General features: G+C 36.3%; 1 long non-coding RNA gene and 1 pseudogene across 1 annotated transcript in view; one reads left to right on the top strand and one right to left on the bottom strand.

Annotated features, from left to right (window-relative positions):
- LOC143664686 (TGF-beta-activated kinase 1 and MAP3K7-binding protein 2 pseudogene) overlaps window positions 1-16,722 on the bottom strand; it is a 45,469-nt pseudogene extending 28,747 nt beyond the window's left edge.
- LOC143664857 (uncharacterized) overlaps window positions 1-23,234 on the top strand; it is a 172,828-nt gene that overhangs the window by 87,464 nt on the left and 62,130 nt on the right. The window lies entirely within an intron of this gene.

Below are 23,234 nucleotides of genomic sequence, written 5' to 3'. Positions count from 1 at the left end.
AACTATCATTTTAGAGGCTACGTATGTAATCCTGAACAGCACATTGGTAGAAATAAAATGTTAAAAGAACTTCTGGTGGTGTCTCAGAAGAAAATGAGGAAAGAAATTGTTATCATAAATTGGAAAGAAAGTCATCTTTATTATAAAATGTCAGAAAATTGGTTATAATGTATTCACTCTTGGATGCTGGATTGGTTTTCTATGGTTGTGTAACAAGTACCACAAACTGGGTGGCTTACAACAACAGAAATTGATTAGTTCAGAATTCTAGATACTGGAAGTTTGAAATCAGGGTGCCAGCAGGGCCACACATCTTCTGAAGGATCTAGGAAAGAATCCTTTTTTGCCTCCTCCTAACTTCCTGTGTCACCCAGCAGTTCCTAGTGCTCCTTGCTTATAGCTGAACCACTCCAATTTCTGTCTCTGTCTTCACATTTCCTTCCTCCTAGTATTTCTCCAAATCTCCTTCTCCCTCAAAAGAACAGCAGTCATTTGATTTATGAACTACACTAATCCAATGTAATTTCATCTTAACTTGATTATATTTACCAAGACCTATTTCTGAATAAATTTTCATTCATATTTTACATTCCCACCAAAAAAATGAGCGTGTGTCTTTATTTTTCAATATCCTTTCCAACACTTTTGACACTCTCATCACTTAATAGTTGCCATTCCAGTGGCAGTGAGATGGTGTCACATTGTGATTTTGCTTTGTAATTCGGATGACCAATGACTTTGAGCACCTTTTCAAGTGCTTAATGGGTACTTGTATATCTTCTTTGGAGAAATGTCTACTCGAGTCCTTTTACTCATTTTTAATTGGGTGATATACCTTTTGTTGTTGAATTGCAGAAATTCTTTATATATTTTGGATGTGAAATCCTTAAAATATATAGGTTTTCAAATATTTCTGCATTCTGTTGGTTGCCTCTTTTGCACTTGAATTTTTGTAACTTTAGTACTTATATTTATCAGTGTTTTTATGCATTTAGAATTAAGGTTTGTATAAGATGTGAGGTAGGATGTCTATCTTCATTCTTTTACATTAGGTAATCCAGTTCTCCCAACACAATTTGTTAAAGAGATTAGTCTGTAACCACTGAGTGAACTTGGCACCTATATCAAAGATCAGTTGGCCCAGGTGTGAGGTTTCATTTTTGAACTCTGAATTCTATTCCATTGGCCTATATGTCTGTCCTTATGCCAGACTGTTTTGATTATGGTAGCTTTATGGTAAGTTTTAGAATTAAAAAGTGTGAGTCTGTTGCTTCCTATGGAAATGGAGATCAAACGATGTTAAGGAATGACAAGAAAAAGATGGGATCAGGGGGTCTGAAGATCAGCCGTAACAGACAACAGACAACTTTATTCTTAACCAGATCCTGCTTATATATATTGCAGGGTGACAAGACACATGCATACATTTCATGAGAGAACAGAGTGCTTATTTTTCAGTACTCTCTTCCTTCACACTTAACATAACCATTTGGGGTAAACATTCTCTTCCTCCCAGACTGCTCTACATAACAATCTCCAGCTTACTGCTGCCACCACCCTGACACCATCTGCTCCTCACAAATTCTGCGGGTTGTGTTTTAACTCTTGCTCCTACATGAGTCTTTCAAGTTTGTTTTTGGAAATGGTTTTGGGGCTGCTTCCACTTACATATGATTTTGAAGATTGGATATTCCATTTCTGTGAAGAAGCCTGTTGCAATTTTCACTAGAATTACAGTGACTCTATATATCAGTTTGGACAGAATTGACATCTTAACAATATCTTCCAATCCATGGACAGGTTCAAATCCATGGACAAAGAATGTCCTTCCACTTGTTTATGTCTTCTATAAAGTCTTTCAGCCTTATTTCCTGTTTCTAATGTACAAGTCCCTTACATTCTTGGTTAAATCTAATCCTAGATAATTTGATTCTTTTACCTGCTACTGTAAATAGATTTTCCTTGACTTCCTCCAAATTGTTCATTATAGAATACTGTATAGAAACAAGATTGATTTTTGAGTGTTGATCTTTAACCCTGGCATTTTGCTGAATTTCTTTATTAGCTCTAGTAGCTTTGTTGTGGATATTTCTGAATTATCTATGTATTTGATCATGTATTCTGAAAACAGGGAGAGTTTTTTTTCTTCCTTTCTGATTTGGATGGTTTTGTTTCTTTTTCTTGCCTACTTGCTCCGGCTAGAAGTATCAGCACATGGTTCAGTAACAATGGCGACAGGAGCATCCTGGCTTGTTCCTGCTCTTAGGGGGAAACTTTTAGCCTGCCACCCAAGTACAATGTTGGATGGGGTTTTCCATTTATGCCATTTGTGGTGTTAAGGATCTGTCTTTTATTTCTATTATTATTATTATTATTATTATTATTATTATTATTATTATTATTTCACATGGGCAAGCACCTGGAATCGAACCTGGGTCTCCAGCCTGGCAGGCCAGAATTCTGCCACTGAGCCATGCTTGCACCACCCTATTCCTATTATTTTCCTCAGGAAGAGGTACTAATTTTGTCAAATGCCTTTTCCGCACCAATTAAAATGATCTGTTGTTTTTTCCTTCATTTTCTTAACTTGGTGCATTACATTAATTTATTTTCTTATGTCTAATACCCTTTCGTATCTGGGATATATCCCACTTGATCATCATGTAGAGTTCTTTCAGTGTGCAGTTGGACTCAGATTCTTAGTATTTTGTTGAGGATTTTTGCATCTGTCTTCATGAGGAATGTTAGTCAGTACTTTTCTTTTCTTGAGGTATCTTTATCTGGCTTTGTATTAGGGGTATGCTCACTTTCTTAGAATGCATTAAAAAGCATCAATCCTCAAATTTTTAGAAGAATTTGAGAACTTTTGATGTTACATTTTCTTTAAGGGTTGGGAAAATTCACAAGTGAGGAAAGCTGGTAATGGGCTTCTCTTTTTGGGAGGTTTTTGATAATTTATTCAACCTCTTGTTACTGGGCTATTGAGATCTTGTAGGTTTTCTTGAATCAGTGAAGGCACTTTCATTTCATCTTCACTCTCTAATTTGTTTGTATACAGTTTTTCATAGAATCCTTTTAGTATTCTTTGTGTGTCTGTGGATCCATAGTGATGACACCCACTTCATTTCTGATTTTAATTATGCAAGTCCTCTATTTTTTGTCAGTCTAGTTTTTAATTTTTTTCAGAGAACAACTATTTGCTTTTGGTCATCTTTTTCTGATAGTTTTTCCTTTATTTCATTTATTTCTCCACTAACATTTGTTATTTCCTTCCATGTGCTCACTTTGGGTCATTTGATGTTCTCAGGTCTCTGACTTGAGCTTTCTTTCTTTTAAATGTAAGTACTTAGGGCTATAAATTTCCTTCTGAACACTGCTTTCACTACATCCCATAAATTTTAATATGTTATATTCTTATTTTCATTCATCTCTATATATTTCCCTTTTGATTTTTTTCTTTGACCTATTGATTGTTTAAGAGAGCAACAAAGATATATTAAATCAATTTCAGTGCAATGTGAAAAAGGTTATAGAGAAACTGTACAATGAAAATTGGACTAAGGAGAAAGCAAGCTTCCCTGGGAAGTTTAGTGATGGATTTATCTGTAGGAGAGAATTGGGAGAGAATTCAGACAGGATGATTCGGCATCAGGAGGATAGTTTATGCTAATTGTTTTATTCTTGAAAGGACAGATATACACTCTTTTCAGTCCTATGCAACAAATCGCAGCTGTTTATGAGTAGAGCTTTCAGGGTTTTTGGGCTAATATTTTTATGCAATTTTATTGAGATAGATTTATGTGCCATATTATCATCCAAAGTATACAATCAATGGCAATTAGTAACATCATATAGTTGTGCATACCTCACCACAATAAATGTTTGAACATTTTCATTACTCCAAAAAATAAAAGTAAAATGAAAAGAATATCCAAACTATGCCATATCCTTTATTTTGTGTATTCTTTATTTTTTGTCTTTATTTTCTTACCCATCTGCCCTTACACTGGAAAAAGGGAGTGTCAGTCACAAGATTTTCACAATCACATGGTCACACTGTAAAAGCTATATAGTTGTACAATTATCTTCAAGAATCAGAACTACTGGACTCAGCATTTTCAGGTATTTCTGACTAGTTATTCTAATACACTAGAAACTAAAAATGAATAGCTATTAATGCATAAGAATAACCTCCATAATGAACTCTCAACTCTGTTTGAAATCTCTCAGCCATTGAAACTTTATTTTCCTTCATTTCTCTTCCCCCTTTTGGCCAAGAGGGTTTTCTCAATCCCAGGATGCCAGGGCCAGGTTCAGCCCCAGGAGTCATGCACCATGTTACCAGGGAGATTTACCCCTTTGGGAGTCATGTCCCAGATAGGGGGGAGGGCAGTGAGTTTATTTACAGAGTTGGATTGAAGAGAGGCCACATCTGAGCAACAAAAGGGATTTCCTTGGGGTGAATCTTAGGCATAATTGCAAGTAAACTTAGGTTCTCCTTTGCAGGAAAAGTTTCTTAAGGACAAGTCCCAAGATTAAGGGCTTGGCTTATTAAATTGATAGTCCATAATGCTTGTGAGAATATCAGGAATTCCCTAGGTTGGAAAGTTTAATATTTCCACATTTTACCCCAAAGAAGTTTCCCCCATATTTCCCCCAAGGAAAAGTCAACTTTGCAAATGGTTTATCATTTTCTGTCAAAGTTACTCTGGGATGTGTCATGGTATTACATTAAGCTTTAGAAAGAACAAAGATCTCATTTCTTATTCAGTGTTCCATGTAATTATGTTGTTGAAAAGAATGGACAATGCAGGTTAAATTAGATAGCATGCTATAGAAAATACAAATTTTGTACCAAATAAGCATCTCTTACTTTGGTGGATGACAATATTTATTGGGAAGAAAGAAACAATAGAACAATAGAAACTGAGGGACAGTACTGTTGGTGTAGCAGAAGTCCAGGAAGAAGATGTGGCAGAGATCAAACTTGTATCTCAGCTTTGTTAAGTCTGGATCCTTATATATTAAATATACTACCTAATAGCCTAAGAAAAAATGTAAAAGAGAATAGTATATATAGTCTACATTTTTAGACTACATAGAAGAAAAAGTCTACATTTTTACACCTTAGATTTTTAGAAGCAGTTTCCATATTTGCATGTGGCCCTTACCAAATGCTGTGAGGGAGGTGATATATCATGTCTACTTTCAGATAAGGAAAGATCTCAGATAAGCCTTCATTTTTGTGGGATTCTCAGAAGAGAATGAGTTTTTACCTGGAACTCATCCTTTTAGTCTTCATTTTTATTTTCTACTCTATAATTCTCTTGGGCAACACCACCATTATCATTCTCTCTCAACTGAACATTGGCTTTCACACACCCATATACTTCTTCCTCTGCCACATCTTCTTCCTGGACCTCTGCTACACCAACAGTACTGTTCCTCAGTTTCTAGCAACCTTCTTATCTTATATGAAGTGTGTATGGCCCAGCTGTTCATCTCCCTTTTCCTGGATTCCACTGAGTGTGTGCTCCTGGTGGTGATGGTCTTTGACCTTCATGCTACTGTCTGTTGACCACTCTGATGCATGGCCATTATGTACCTCCATCTCTGTCAGATAGTGGCTGACATCTCTTGGGCAGGAGAATTCATGAGCGCTCTAATTCAGACAGATAATATAATGACCATGTCCGTCTGGGACCTCTGTCACCTGAATAATTTCTTCTGTCATATCTGTATTTCTGAAGCTGGCTTGTGAGGATACACAAGGAAATGAGGCCAAGTTATTTGTGTCTTGAGCTATAACCTTGGTAGTTGTGCTGGTTTGAAAGGATTATGTACCTTAGAAAAGCCATGTTTTAATCCCAATCAATCTTGTGAGAGCAATGGTTTCTTCTAATCCCTATTCAGTACTATAAATTGGAAGCTTGATTAGGTTATCTCCATGGAGATATGACTCAATTGTGGGTATTAAACTTGATTAGATGGAGATGTACCTCCACTAATTCTACATGGGTCTTGATTAGTTTACTGGAATCCTATAAAAGAAGTATTTTGGAGAAAGCTTCACAACACCACAGAATTCTAAAGCAGAGAGTCCACCAGCCAGCAACTTTTGGAGATGAAGAAGGAAAATGCCTCCTGGGGATCTTCATGAAGCAAAAGGCCTGGAGAGAAAGCTAGCAGATGCCACCATGTTCACTATGTGCCCTTCCAGCTGAGAAAGGAACACTGAACATCACCGGCCTTCTTGAACCAAGGTATCTTTCCCTAGATGCTTTATAGTGGATATTTCTATAGAATTGTTTTAATTGGGACATTTTCTTGGCCTTAGAACTGTAACCTAGCAACTTATTAAATATCCCTTTTTAAAAGTCATTCCATTTCTGTTACATTGCATTCTAGCAGCTAGCAAAGTATAATAGTAGTTCAAGCAGCACTAATTCTAAGTTCCTATGTACACATTGTCCAGTCAGTGTTAAGGTTCAAGTAAATGGCTAGAGCAGGCAGGGTTTTGGGACTTGCAGATACCATCTCTTAGTAGTTTTTCTTTTTTATGGCTTATCCATGTGCACATACCTCCCACTCATGCACAGCTATTCTCAGAGTGAGGGACAGTTTGTTACCCTTTTAGATACTATAGTTACTCCTATACTCAATCCTCTGATTTATACTCCAGGCAACCAGGATGTGAATGCACTAGGAAAAGACAGAGACTTGGGGTAGGAGTACATATACATGTAATAGCTCTTAAATCATGGCATTCATCCTTTTCCTTGGAAGTCAGTTGGTTAGTAAAACAATAGCCCTCACTGGGTTTCAGGGTTTTAACACCTCTCTTGGCTACAGGTTGAAAATGAGGGACTCTTGGGACTCTTTCTAGTTCTGTGCCTATGATCATTTTACAAGAGGGCACAAATATTTATTTGGATCACAAATTTCCAAAGAAATGTGTTTGGAATTCAGGAGAGGGTGCTATGGCCACTTGTGGAGAGGGGACTGGTTTCTAAATATGTCTAAGAATGAGAAGACATAATTTGGAATGAAAGTTCCTTTTCCAAAAGTCAACTATTGCCAGCATAGTGACATCTAAATTGCACTGAACCCAAGACAAAAGTCATGAGATCAATCTTGCTCCTTTACTAATTAACAAAGGCCCTGACTCTGTGTCTTCACACCTCAAGGTCCGTTTCTAAGGTTTCTTAAAGATGTTACCTTTATATGATAAGCAAAGAGATCACAAATAGAGGTACCCCTACAACACATAAAATCTCAGACATGCATGTAATTTATCAAGAAAAAGGCAGAATCATTATGGTATAACTGAACAAACAGAGTCAGCAAAATTTCATCAGCTGTACCAAGAGGCTCAGTAATGCTGACTGATGCCACAGACAAAACATCTCCATGCAAGACAGGAGAGAATAGAGAAGAAATGAATGGACATAAAAATAATGAGCTAAGAGTAAGTGATATAGATGAAAGGAAAGAATAAAAGGGAGTGACAAAGATGATAGAAACGTATTTCCATGGTAAAGTTGTGGGAAGTTCAGGAGGCTATAGGCTAAGTGTGAATATTATGACTACCTCAAATTCCACCCCTTTCATTTCAATCTATGTACTTAAGTGTTGGTTTCAGTCAAACTCTTTTTGAAAACTTCTGTAGCCTCAGTAATTTTCAGTTTGAGTTAATCACCATTTACTCCAATAACAACAGCTGCCATTTGCTTGATATTTCAAAAACCACTTTTATATAAGTTTTCACTTATCTTTACAGAATTGTGAGATGGTTATTATTGTTATATTTCCTATGTAGTTTTTAAGGGAGAAGTTTAAAGGTCTTAAGAAATTTTCCCAAATTCATCTAGCAAATATGGGATGGTACTTAGTTTTATGTTTCTGCAACCCTAAGTTCTACCCTTACTATCACACCATACCAGTGATCATTTTTCAGAATGAATTTTTGGTAGGGAAAGATTGAGCTTACAAATTATGATAGTTGGAGAAGGAATCAGATATGAGATTAGCAGAATCATGGTTTTACTTCAATGACTCTTGAGTAGGATTCTAGACTCTTTGGAGTTACTCCATGCTTTTCTGGTCTGAGAGAATATTTTTTCACTGTCCAAAGTTAATCATTCCTATAATAATAGTTCTCATTTTTGAGCTCTAACTATATTTCAAGCACCACCATAACTAATATGCTACATTGTCATTCAATTGGTACAACATGGAAGATAGTTATGTTTTAGCCATACCTTATTTTACTGACCAGGAGATTAAAAGCTAGATATTTTGAGTAACTTGACTTAAGATATGCAGGCACTAAGTGGAGGGCCATGATTTGAATGTGGCCTGTCTTCTTCCAAAGTCTACCCAACCAGCCAATGCCTAAGAATCCATACTTTTATATTTACCGCTGAAGGCACTAACCAATAAATGTGATATAATGTTCATGGAACAAATGTTTTCCTTCTGAATTGTTGTATATATGAAGATCCTCATATTCTAGTTATGAGAATCAAGGTCTAAATAATTCAAGCATATGGATTGACCTAAGGGAGAAAATGGGATTATTTGAATTGGAAGGACAATTTCATAAAATTAGTATGTGGTTGGTGAGTTATTCTTTCATTTGACATGCGAGAAAATGGCCACCCAATTATATTAGAGGAAGCATATCTCATGCTCTTGACAATTTTAATAGAACTCTGTACTATTGGGCATTCCCAAACATTGCTTTTTGAAAATAGGTCCCCTTGGAGGCAAATGCATCCTCAATGGGAAACCGCAGTCTTTGAGTTCCCCTGCATCTTCTTATCCATGACAGAGGCTAATTGAACACTAGGGATTGTTGGTCCCTGTTCTAGTTTGCTAGCTGCTGGAATGCAACACACCAGAGACGGATTGGCTTTTAATAAAAGGGAATTTATTTTGTTGGTTCTTCAGAGGAAAGGCAGCTAACTTTCCACTGAGGTTCTTTCTTACGTGGAAGGCACAAGATGGTCTCTGCTGGTCTTCTCTCCAGGCCCCTGGGTTCCAACAACTTTCCCCGGGGTGACTTCTTTCTGCATCTCCAAAGGCCTGGGCTGAGCTGCTAGTGCTGAGATGAGGAATGCCGAGCTGCTTGGCTGTGCAACATTGTGCTCTCTCATTTAAGCACCAGCCAATTAAGTCAAACGTCACTCACTGCAGCAGACACGCCTCCTAGCTGACTGCGGATGCAATTAGCACCAGATGAGAGTCACGTGACATTGGCTTATGTCCGCAGCAACAAGATTAGGTATGCTCACCTGGCCAAGTTGACACCTGGATCTAACTAACACAGTCCCTGTAGGTATGCCTGAGTGAACAAGCAATTCCAAGTTTCTTTAAATTGCCCTTCTGAGAGAGGAATAAGAGATGACTTCCCTATAGGGAGCAGGAGAATATTGACAGCACAGAACTGCTTGTCCTTTTTCTTTTAGACATTAGCTGGATACCATCGGAAATCCATTGTCACTTGTCCTTACTCTGCTCAACCTCCTCAGTGAAGTTTTGACTAAACTAATGGTGCATGCAGGACATAAAATTGGGGCTTTTCTACTGAAAAGAGAGAGGGATAAAAGAGAAGAAAGAAGAGGCTATGTAGGATTGGCCCTAAGGAGAAAACTGAAGGGATATTTATTAAGGAAGAAATAATAAGAATTCGGTAATATTTTAGCAAATACTCTAAATATTTGTTATTCTAGGCTTTACAACATTCATTTATGACTTATTGACTTTATGACTTATTCAGTTTTTTAAAATGTAGTTAGTTTCACCAGTACCATCTGTAATTAAAATCCGTAGAAAACTCCCCCAAATGTGGGACACTTACTTAAGAGATAGTTCAGGTGTCTGCATGTGGGTTCTTTTAACTGAAGACAGGGTCAGATACACCCATTTGAGAACCAGCAGCCAAGAAGACTTCTATGCTCACAGAGGTGGTGGTGAGTTTGTGTGTGTATGGGGTGGGGATGGGGAAAGGGATGGCCATGAAAATGCACACACATGTACAGGGAAATGACTTCCCAGAGACCAGCGCAAGACCAGGAGACTGAGCAGCAGTATGAGGCTCTGTGCTCAGCACTAATCCCATCCATTTCATTACAATCTCCATCCTTTTGTATTTACCAGACTGTAGCTAAATTTTTCTTCCAAAGCTCTATTCATGTTTGAAAAAGCCCAGATTTGTCTCATCATTAACCACAGTGTGAGACAGAGAGCTATTAAGGAAAGAGGAATTGGAGAAGTCCTCATTCTTATCAAACACTCAGGGATATTTTGAAAGATTTTGTGTTTCTTTCTAGTTCTTTGTGGAACTGATGTGAGAGCTGGGCCATGGCACTTCCTTTACTATAGTCTCTGCCCCCATACTTAGTGCTTTTGCTTTTTTATACTTTATCTCCAGTACTGGGTCCATTTGAAGAGCAGTTCTATTTAAGAAGAATGTGAGGAAGGAGAGAAATATCAAAAAGAAAAAACCCAGATGGGAAATACTTTATAAGGAAAGATTCAAGGATGAGTTTATTGTGTTCAGCATACAAACATTGTTAATTAGGTTGGGAGCAGTTGTTTTCCTTGCCCTCTGGCTACTGGAAGAGATAACCTTAAACTAAAGGAGATGGTTTATAGTGGGCATAGGAATGACCTCCTAACTAATAGTGAGGTGACCTTGAGACAAGCGATAAAGAGCAGCCTTCATGGTGAAGAGTCGAGGGCCTCTAAGTTGGCCACAATTTACCCAGGAGTGTTCCTGCCCCCCTTATCACATGAAGAATCACAAACAATGCTTCAAAGAGTAGCTTTTTATATCCATCATTTTGTATACCTGTGAGAGTATATGTAGGATAAATTTTCAGAAGTGAAATTGCTGATTCACAGGGTTTGCCACTCATAATTGTAATAGTTATTGTAAATTGATCTCAATAGAGGTTTTTTCTTTTTTGCTAATTTAATCTCTACAAATTGTTACCAGACAAAGGTGGTGGATTCTTTTGCCCTATGCACTCATATGACTGATTCCTGAGACACCAGGGTTTCAAAGAAAGAAAAAGTTGATTGTTAGGCATGAAGCAGGGGATCAAATGGCCTATTGGCCCCCAAATCTGTCTCCCCGAACTGTGGTAGTCTGATAGTTTTATTGTATCAAAAGATGGGCAGGTTTAGGATAATGAGCACATTGGTTCTACATGATCTCATTAGAGGTGATCTAATTATTGAGCATGAACAGATTGATTACATGTTTAGTCACAGAACATATGTAAGGAAATGGAGGCCTTCACATGGTGAAGGGTGTGAGCTTAAGCATTGTAACTAGGCACAGGTAACTTATAGCTTAGAGACTAATGACTGCATATGGTGGGCCCATTTTGGTTAGATCCAATTTTGACTATCAAAATAACTTTGGGCTTGGAGTAGGTTAATTCTGGGTTAGCCCAAGACCCCATCATTAATAAACTTTAGTGATCACAAGACTCTTAAATTAAATAAAAAACTGGATAAATGCATACAAGTAAAATTTAGTCACAATGTTTTTACAATCACAAGGACACAAGGTAAAGGCTATTCAATCATTATCAGAGATCAAGGCAGCTGGATTACAGTTCAGAGATTTCAGGTACTTTCCTCTGTCTACCCTACTATACCAAAAAGTAAAAAGGAATATCTATATAATGATTCACTAATCATAATTATCCCTTCACCCCCAACTTCTCAATTACAAAATCTCTAATTTCATGAAATTAGATTCCATGAAATCTCTAATTTCAACTCTAGAAAGCTGAAAGTGAGAATGGTGCTGAAGAGTAGATTAAATTTACACTTTTCTTTTCATGAGTGAGATTGTAATCCCTTCTCAGTTTCAGACTTATTTATATTTCCTTTTTTGGGGAACTCTCTCCATACCCCTTGTAATCTATTAGTTTGTAATCATACTTATTTGTAGATGTTTTCATATTTTAGAAACTCCAGCTTTTTTGTTTTGCATAGGCAGACACCAGGAATTGAATCCAGGTCTCCGGCATGGCAGGTGAGAACTCTGCCACTGAGCCACCATCACCTGCCCTAGAACTCTAGCTTTTTATGATGTGAACTACAAATAATTGTTTCATTTTTCAATTTTTGACTTTGTTTTGAAGTTTTAAGAAATATAGAAGTAAATTTATGAATATTTTAAATAATTTTTTATTTTGTGTTGTTAGAAAGCTCTTTTTCCTTGCAACATCCAAAAAGAATTCTCTCATGGGTTTCTTTTAGCTCTATTATAGTTTCTTTTTTGTATTTACATACGTGGTCCATTTTAAATTTATACTGCTAAAAGTGTTGAGGTATGTGTGTAACTTTATCTTTTTTTCTAGATGGCTAACTAGGTAATTCAACATCTATTTTTTATTCCAGTAAGCTAAAAAACAAAATTTGCCACCATTTACCCCACCCCCATCATTGATCCCTGACATTCATGTTGTACATGTTACTGCGGATGAAAGGCTATTAAGATATTACCATTAATTATAGTCCATAATTTGGAATCTTGTGGGTTTTTTCCATTACCATTCTATTATCAACTCCTTATAATAGTTTTTGAACATTTGTTCTAGTTCATGGATGAAATTATTAATATTTGTACTCTTACTTGTACTCTATTTTTATTTGATGATATCAATTTTTTAACATTATGCTTTGTATTCAAATATGCTTATGACTCTGCCCTTTTTTCAGCTTTAATGATGCCTTTGACCTTTAGCTATTAATAATTGAAAAATCAATTTACTTACTCTATCTTCCAAGTACTCTTTTACATTTTTCACTTCTAAATTGTGTCGCGTTTGTTATTTCAACACTTTCAAGACATGCAACTTTTACATTCTCTTACATCACATTGACCCCACATTGGCTTTAGTTGGGTATGGGAGTGCATTTCAATGCATCCTGCTCATCTTTTTCAGTAGATTTTCATATCATCTCTGAGCTCATGGGAAAAACTTCCCATCATTCTTGCATGGTTAAAATTTCTGGGTATGATATCCTTGGGCCATACATTTCATCTTAAGAGTCCATCCATGGACCCTTAAGAGTCCATCTATTTGGACCTCTGCCTTGGCATTATGCCTCAAGTACTTTGTGCTTTGAGGAGCCTTCCTCTAATTGTATTTCCCAGTACAGCCAGCTAGGCATCCAACTTGCTCCACTTCATGGGTGCTTCCCCATCCTGTCTCCACATTTGTCAGAAATGGAGACAGAGTAGGGCTCTTTGGCCCTTTGTCCTGCTTGTGGTATCTATGACATGCCTTGAAAACCTCAGTGACTGCTTGCTCCCACTCATTAATGTGGCACTTTTTTCATGGAAATAATCTTTTTTATTAATGCAAGCTTCACCACAAAATATATTTTCCCAGGCCTGTTACCCTCCAGGTGGAGCAGAGTTTAGGGTTTTATATGTTCTGCCTTAGTGTCTTGCAGTGTTGAATATTGTCTTGTTGTCTGAAGAAAGACTGATTTGTTTTCTCTCAAAAGAGATTTAACCCATTTGTTTAGCTGCCTAAGGCTGCTGTGTCTTTGACATTCACTAACTGTGCCAAGAGTATGTCAGTGTTGACTTGTCTGGATCAATTTTCCTAAGACTATAGTATATTCTTCAAATCCATAGACTCAAATATTCTTTAATTTCATAAATGCTTTCTAATGATATGTGTAAAAGTTCCACTCTTTTCATTATCCCTTGAGTTTTTCAATCCTGCAATGCCTTCCTGTTATAGCTAATATTTCCCTTTTTATTTCCCTTAAACTCTTCATTTATTTCTGTTTCAATTTACTCACTCTCTTATTACTCTCTTCTAGGAACCTTACTTTGTGCCCCATTCAATTTTTCTTTATTTCTGTGATAACTTAATATTTTCCCTTTCCCTGAGTTTCTTGGTGTTTGTTGGGTCATAGTTCATATCCCATTTTCTTACCTCATGTTTTTTGAAGTTTTAAATCTTTTTGCTATGTTTATGCCTCTTAGAGATGATTCAATTTAAGATTTAAACAAAATTATTATTCATGGTGAAATGCTTCTCCCAATTTCCTCTGTTCTTTGGCAACTTTTTTTCTTCTATGTGTCTTTATCTGTTACTTATATTTCCTCTTCCTTTGATCATGTTTGTCTTATTTTTTTTGTACAGGCTCTCTGCTAGTTCTTTTCCACTACTCATCATTGAAGGATAAGTGCTTTTTGCAAACTAGCCTTTGTATGAAGTGCACATAATGAACAGCAAGGGTCTCATCGTAGGAACCCTGGATTTTGTCTTATGATCATGTGTTTTTTATATATATATATATGTTTACCTTATATTTCTCCCCAATCACAGGGAGCAGATGTTGTGGGACTCATCACATATAAACCTTCTCCTTCTCTGATATTATGATGCTCTTTATAAATATGGCTTGTCCACATGATTTCTCATTTGGACCATTCCTCAGTTTCCAAATCCAATCATTGGCACCAACCTGTAAGCATGGTTGCCTATGATGTTTTTTTGTTGTCTCTTCCTGAGATCTGTAGCTGTAGAATAATCTTTTCAAGCATCCTTTTCCATTCCCTCTGCATATAGTATTCAATCCAACTATGTTTGGCAGCTCTTCTCAAGATTTTTGATCTGGACTTTTGGCTAATTTCTGGTTTTGCTGAAAATGAACATTAAATTTCTCTTTCTTATTCTAGCTGATTTTTATTATTTATGTCAATAGCAAGGAAAAATGCTGATTTGCCATGATGATAAATCTCTTCTTTATGCTTGCGTTGTATTTCCAGTGGTCATTCACATTCAGGTTTAAGTTTCCTTTCTGAATACTTGCCTACTCTGGTAAGATGGTAGCTCGTGATTGTGTGTATATATAGTGGCCAGGAAGAAAGTGTCTGAAGTACTCTTTGCCCTGAATAAACATAACTGTTTTAATATGGCATTCAAATCTTCAACTTTTTCTTCATTAGTACAATCTCTGAATGCATGGGAAAGGAAACAGTAGATGAAAAATTTCTTCATGTGAATGTCCTTATGTGAGACTCATGGACTCTTCTGTATTAAGTTGATACTGTTAAATTACAATTAATTTCAAATGTTTTCTGTGGTCATGAGCAATAACTATTTACTCAAATCCCCCAGGTGATATATGTATCCTATGCAGATATACATGTGTACACAATATGTGCAGACATGTACATAGTTCTACATATCTACTAATGGTTCAGTTTATTTGGACTGATATCAGTGTGCACTCAGAACAGACACTGACAGGTAAAGGAGGTAGTTTGAGAGTGTGAACATGATACAATGTACAATCCAGACTTTATTCAGGTCCTTGGAGCTAGAGTTCTGCTACCAGCCTCTCCTTGAACTTAGTAATGTTAGGTGATTATTATAATTTCTTCATCAACTTGATAACTGATTATTTCATTATGGAAGTTGCTGTTGACTGTCTACTCAATGAGGATACAATGAAGATTACTCTGGAAAAATAAAAAAAGGTAAGACAATGTTTCTTTGAGTGTGGCCTCCAACCAGCAGCATCAATATCTCCTGGAACTTGGTAGAAATGGAATATATTGATGCCACTAAGACATACTGAATCAGAGACTCTGAGGGTAAAACCCAGAATCTATGTTTAACAAGTCTTCATGGTGATTCTCATGCACATGGGTGAGAACCATTGATATACTTTTACAATTCATGTTTCTTCCCCAGGTTTTAATCTTTTTATAACAAGTGGGCCACTGTGTGGTTTGAATGTGATCTCCAAGTGAAGATTTTGATGTACAATGTGCTATGCAACTTTAGTCATTTGGTCTACCATAACAGGGGCAAATTGAAGTGGGAATCACTACAGTCAGCCTTACATTTTATATAGTTTGAGTAGGGACACATGAATTAATCTTTAATTTCAAAACCAAAACTTCCTCTCAACGTTCACCAGGCATGGAAATTATTATTATTAGCTTAGGGCAGAGATTTCCTTTCTTGATGGTGGATTTAACTTTCACACAACTTTCAACCTTCCAATGACTTATTTTTATCCAGATGTAGTAAGAATAAAACAAATATCAGTGCAGTTCAGAGAAAGAATTGCGATATGTGGCAATTCCTGCAAGAGACTGTTAGCAATCTCTTCTACACATAATTATTTTCCATGTCTAAATGAGAGACCTCTAAATTGGCCACCTGTCCCGTGTTGTAAAGGGGAAGGGGAAATGAATTAACAGGGATATTTACTAAATTCAGTCAGAGGCAGCATTTACACATATCATAGACAGAACACAATTGTCAATTGCTTTTTTTACTATTTTCATAGGACACCCAGGAGGTGATGGGAAGAGACAATTACACATCTGGAGGGGGCTTCATCTTGGTGGGCTTCTCAGAACAACCATGGCTAGAGTGCATCTTATTTGTGTTTATCCTGATATCCTACCTTCTAACACTCATGGGCAATGGAACCATCATTCTGATCTCTTGTCTGGATCCTCATCTCCACACACCCATGTATTTCTTCCTCACTCATCTCTCTTTTATTGACCTCACTCATGTGACCTGTGTCAGCCCTCAGATGTTGGTCAATCTCAGGGGGCCAGACAAATCCATAAGCTTTGTTGGATGTGTGGTCCAGCTCCTCATCACACTGGGTCTGGGGAGCAGTGTGTCCTTCTGGCCATGATGGCATATGACCGCTATGTTGTGATCTGCCAGCCCTTGCATTATGTCACCTTAATGCCACCACAGCTGTGCTGGAGACTGGCCAGCATATCCTGGTGTCTTGGTTTCAGCAACTCATTGGTCCACACCCCTATCACAATGACCCTTCCCTGATGTGGGCATCAGTGGATAAACCATTTCTACTGTGAGACACCCCCAATCATGCAACTGGCCTGTGTGGACACCACAAGTTACAGGAAGGAGATTAGGATGCTTAGTAGCATCTTCCTTGTCTTTCCTGTCTCACTGATCTTGGTCTCTTATGGACGCATTGCCCATAGTGTGTTGAGAATAAAGACACCTGGGGGGAGGAAGAAGGCCCTTGGGACCTGTGGCTCCCACCTCACGGTGGTGTCCATTTTCTACAGTACTATCATCTATGTGTACCTGACTCCCAAGCCAAAGCACTCTCATGATGCTACCAAGTTTGTGGCACTGCTATATAATCTGATTCCAGCTTTGATTAACCCCATTATCTACACTTTGAGAAACAGAGATGTCAAAGAAGCTATAAAGAGCCTGGTGATACAGAAACAAAAAAAGGGGACACAGATTTTATCTAGATTCACTTTTATAAAGATTTGGAGGAACTTTCCAAAAGAAACTTTCTTGGAAAGCTGTAGGTTTGGATTTGAGTAAAAGTTTAAATAATGACTTGCTATGTAATCTCTAGAAATTGGCCTGTCCTCTCTTTGATTTCCTGTCTGCCTTATAATTGTGACTTTCATGGATATTCATCATTATGGGAGGAAGCAATATGTTTCTTTCTGGTGTCAAATAAATCTAACCAAGACAAGCCCTATAAAATTGTGAATTTCTTGGGATTGTGTTCATTATTTGCTGGTTATTTTTCCCATTTTTTCTTGTTCAGCTTTATCTCTTTCTTCCACCCTATTTTGATTCTGTCCCTATACTTTTGTGTGCATTTTTGTGACATTGTTTGTGAATTGTCTTATTTAAAAGTGGTATTTTATCAAAGATATACATGCACAGAGTTTGAAGAGCCAACCAATTCTCTTAAACATTTTAAGATGTACAGGAAACTCACTTTCCACTTTTACCTATTTTCTTCATTTCAAAAGTACAACTTTCAACTCTTTATTTTTACCTCAGCATCTCAATAAAGCACATACTTTTACTCTTGATTTTTCCTTTTTAGACATTTATCTTTCTGAACAGCAGTGTTAGTTATTCCTTTTCTTACCCCAGCTGCATGGGGGCACACTCTCCATCACTCCAGAAGAATTTAATCTGAACTGGGTTTGATCAATATTCAGTGTTTATATTATTATGACTCTGACTGCACTTTAGAGTTTAGTCAAAAAATTATAATTATTCCACTACTGCTGTAAAAATGTTTGCTTTATTCTAGAGTTATAAATTATTCTGCATTTTTTAACTTGCTAGTTTTTAAATACAGAATTTACCAATAAATCCAATATCTGTCAAATATCTGAATCTCTTCAGAATATAGTCATTCATCTTAATTATTCTGCAAATCCTTTTTGGAGAAACTCTTCTAGTGCACCCTGACTTGCTCCAGTCTTATTTGTTGCCTTCTGAATCAAGTGTACAGGTGCAATCTCAAGAGCTCTGCTTCCTTCTCAAATCACTTGTCTTAGTAGAGCTGTCTCCCATCCCAAGAAAGGATATATTGGAAGAAAATTTCTTGATACCCTGTGTGTCCAGAATGTCTACACTCATATTTTTTAAGAACAACTTTCACCGTTTAGCCAAAATACATGTGTACAATTCAGTTTCATTAATTACATTTACAATGTTGCTGCAATCACCATCATCCTTTACAAAAACATTTTCATTACTCCAAATAGAAACTCTATACCCAATAAGCTATAACTTCCTAGTCATCTCTCCCTCGGCCCCTGTAACCTCTAATCTATATTCTGTCTCTATGAACTTGCTTATTCTAAATATTTAATGTCAGTGAAATAATTATTAGAATTTTATTTCTAGCCTAATGTTTTCAAAACTCATCCCTGTTTTAGTCTGTATCAGATCTTCATTCCTTTCTATGGCTCAATAATATTCTTTCATATCCAAGCACCATTTTTTGTTCATCCATTCATCTGTTGATGTATACTGGGGTTGTTCCACCTTTTGACAATTGTCAATAATGATACTTTAATGTTGACATACAAGCATCTGTTTGAGTCCCTCTTATAATGCTTTTGAGTAGGAGTAGATAAGTGCTAGATTGCATGGAAATTCTATACTTAACTTTTAGGATCCATGAATACACTTTTCACAGTGAATTCACTATTTTGCATTTTCATCAGCAATGCACAATTGGAGAAAGTCAATTTCTCCAACTCCTCAGAAAATTTCTGCACCTATAATCATAAGGGATATTGGTCAGTAATTTGATTTTTTTTCTGTCATGGTTACCAGGAAAATACTGGCCAGTGAGAATGAAGTAGGAAGTTTTTCCTCCTCTTAAATACTTTGGAAGAGTTTGTGAAGTTACGGGATTAATTTTTTTTAATATTTCATAAAATTCACCAATCATGCCAATTGGTTCTGATTTTGCTTTGTTGGAAAGTTTGTAATTACTGATAGAATATTTTTACTTGATATCAATCTGTGGAAAGTTTCTATTTTTTTTCTTAAAATATAACTTTTTTTATTAGAGTAACTGTAGGCTTACAGAAAAATCATAAAGAAAATATACATAAAATATGCAAAAATCATGCAGAAAATACACTCATGTATTATTATTATCTATTTTTGTGGAAACTTTTTAATTATAGGAGTTGTAGGCTTACAGAAAAATCATGTAAAAAACACAACCTTCCAACATACCATGACCCCATTGGTGACATTTTGCAGTACTGTGTTAACTTTGTTAAAGTTGTTGAAAGAATATTAAATTTGTACTACTGACCATAGTACAAAGTTCATATTAGTTGTTCCCCCATATACCACTCTAATATTAATACCTTGCATTAGTGTGTTACATATGTAATAATTCATGAAAGATCATTTTAATGCCTGTACTATAGACTATAGTTAATCACTTAAATTACTGTTCACTGTGTCATACAGACCTATGTTTTACCTTATAATTTTTATTCTAGAAAATTCATATGACGTAAAATTTCCCCTTTTAACTGCATTTACATGAGTCAGTTCTGCTAATTAGATTCACAATAATGTGCTCCCACCAACCATTTCCAAAACTTTACAGTCAACCTGAATAGAAATTCTGTACAAATCATGCATTAATTCCCCATTCTCTACACCCAACCCAACCCCGGTAAACAATATTCTACCTTCTAAGTTTATGAGTTTGCCTATTCTAATTACTTCACACCAGTGAAATCATACAATATTTGTCCTTTCAATCTCTCTCAGTTTCTCTTTATCTGTGAATATTTTGAACCTTCCCTCAGTTTTGGAAAATGGTTTTGCTGGATAAAGAATGTTTATTCTTAGGTGTTTTTCTCTTTCAGTACCTTAAATACTTAAATACCACTGCCTTCATGCCTCCATGATTCATGATGAGTAATTGGCATTTAGTCTTATTGAGGATCCCTGATATGTGATGGATTACTTTTCTCTTGCTGCTTTCAGAATTCTCTCCTTAAATTTGGCATTTCACATTTTGCATTGTATGTGTCTCAGAGTAGGTCTATTGGAATTTATACTCTTTGGAGTATATCATACTTCTTGGACATGTATATTTATGTCTTACATAAGAGTTGGATACATTTCAGTCATCATTTCATTAAATGTACTTTCTGCCCCTTTTCCCTTTTCTTCTTCTTCTGGGACACTCACGATGCATATGTTTGTTCACTTCATGCTGACAGTCATATACCTGAGATACTGCTCAAGTTTTTCCCTCCTTTTCTCTAGCTGATTTTGATTGTCCCATATTGTAGCTCACTGATTCTTTCTTCTGTCTGTGCAAATCTGCTGTTGCATGCCTCTAGTATATTTTTAACTTTTTTATTGTATACTATAACATATATACAAAGCAAAGAAATAATAAAAGCAATAGTTTTCAAAGCACTCTTCAACAAATAGTTACAGGACAGATCCCAGAGTTTGTCCTGGGCTCTGAAAAGGACGTTTAATTTTGTCGAATGCTTTTTCAGCATCAATTGAGACGGTCATGTGATTTTTCTCCCCTTTCTGATTTGTTAATGTGCTGTATTATATTAATTGATTTTCTTGCATTGAACCATCCTTGCATTCCTGGTATAAACCCCACTTGGTTGTGATGTATAATTCTTTTAATGTGTTGTTGGATTCAACTTGCTAATATTTTGTTGAGAATTTTTGAATCTATGTTATTTAGGTAGACTGGCCTGTAGTTTTCCTTTCTTATAGCATATTTACCCCGTTGTGGTATTAAAATTATAGCTCCATAAAATGACTTAGATAGAGTTCCTTTTTCCTCAATTTTTTTCAAAAAGTTTGAGCAGGATTGGTGTTAGTTCTTTTTGGAATGTTTGATAAAATTCCCCTGTGAAGCTGTCTGGCTCTGGGCTTTTCTTTGTAGGAAAATTTTTGATGACTGATTGAATCTTTATCTGTGATTGGTTTGTTGAGATCTTCTATTTCTTCCTCAGTCAGTGTAGCTTGTTTGTGTGTTGCCAGGAATTTGTTCATTTCATCTAAGTTGTCTAGTTTGTTAGCATATAGTTGTTCATAGTATACTCTTATGATTTCTTTTATTCCATCAGATTCTGTGGTAGCATACCTCTTCTCATTTCTGATTTTGTTTATTTGCATTCTCTCTCTTTTTTCCTTGTCAGTTTTGTTAGTGGCCCATCAATTTTATTGATTTTCTCAAAGAAATAACTTTTGGTTTTATTGATTCTTTCTATTGTTCTTTTGTTCTCCCATTCATTTATCTCTGCTTTAATCTTTGCTATTTCTCTTCTTCTATTTGCTTTGGGGTTAGATTGCTGTTCTATCTCAAGTTCCCCCAGGTGTTCTTTTAAGTCCTCAATTTTTGCTCTTTCTTGTTTTTTTGTTTTGTTTTGCTTTCTGTATAGGCAGGCACTGGGAATCAAACCCAGGTCTGCAGCATGGTAGGTGAGAACTCTGCCTGCTGAGCCACCATGGCCTGCCCTTTCTTGTTATTTAATATAAGCATTTAGGGCAATAAATTTCCCTCTCAGCAGCCTTTGCCACACCCCATAAGTTCTGATAAATTGCATTGTCATTTTCATTCGTCTCCAGATAGCTACTGATTTCTCTAGAAATTTCTTCTTTGAACCACTGGTTGTTTAAGAGTGTGTTATTTAATCTCCGTATATTTGTGAATGTTCCTGTTCTTTGGTGGTTATTGAGATCCAGCTTCACACCATTATGATCAGAGAAAGCGCTTTGAATAATTTCAGTGTTTTTAATTTATAAAGACCTGTTTGTCCCCAGCATATGATCTATCTTGGAGAATGTTCCATGAACACTAGAGAACAATGTATATGCTTGTGCTTTGGGGTCCAATGACCTATATATGTTTGTTAGGTCTAATTCTTTTGGTTGCAATTTGCATGGAAAATCTTTTACCATCCTTTCACTTTTAATCTAGTTGTATCCTTGTGTCTAAGATGAGTCTGCATAAGTAGCATATAGCTGAACTATGTTTCTTAACCCATTCTGCCAATCTTTATCTTTTAAGTGGTAATTTTAGTCCACTAACATTCAAAGTTGTTACTGAAAAGGTTTTTCTTAAATCCACCATTTTTTAAAAATTTCTTTTTGTCAGATGTATATATTCTTTTCCCTCTTTCTATTTTTATCCTCTTTCTGTTTTTACCCTAAATGGTACTCTTTGATTCTGTGTTCTCCTCCAGACCTCCTTCTTCTGTCTTTGTTTTTTCAGCTGGCAGGACTCCATTTAATAATTTTTATAGGGCCAGTCTCCTGTTGACAAATTTTTTCAGGACTTATTTGCCTGTGAAAACTTTAATCCCTCCCACAGTTTTGAAAGACAATTTGGCTGGGTACAGAATTCTTGACTGGAAGTCTTTCTCTTTCAGGATCTTGAATATATCATACCTTCTTACCTCCAGGGTGCTAGTTGAGTAGTGTGAACTCAGTCTTATTTGGTTTCTGTTACATGTAGTAGATTGTGTGTTTTTTGGCTGCTTTGAGGATTTTCTGCTTCTATTCAACATTTGACAGACTGATTAGTATGTGCCTTGGGGAAGTTCTATTTGGATTTATTCTGTTTGGAGTTCTTTGGGCTTCTTTGACTTGTATATTTATGCCCTTTATGAGGGTTGGAAAGTTTTCCCCCATTATATCCTCAATTACTCTTCCTAGCCCTTTACTCCTCTCTTTCCTGGGACACCAGTGATTCTTATATTTGTGCACTTTGTTTTGTCTATCATTTCCCTGAGATCTAATTCAAATTTTTTCCAGCTTCTTTGCCATTTGCTGTTTTGAGTCTTTGAACTCAATTATTCTGTTCTCTGTATCACTTATTCTTTCTTCTGTCTCTTC

The sequence above is a fragment of the Tamandua tetradactyla genome, chromosome 20, assembly GCF_023851605.1.
Source record: "Tamandua tetradactyla isolate mTamTet1 chromosome 20, mTamTet1.pri, whole genome shotgun sequence".
NCBI classification, from domain to species: Eukaryota; Metazoa; Chordata; class Mammalia; order Pilosa; family Myrmecophagidae; genus Tamandua; species Tamandua tetradactyla.
This window is presented reverse-complemented; position numbering and strand designations above follow the sequence as displayed.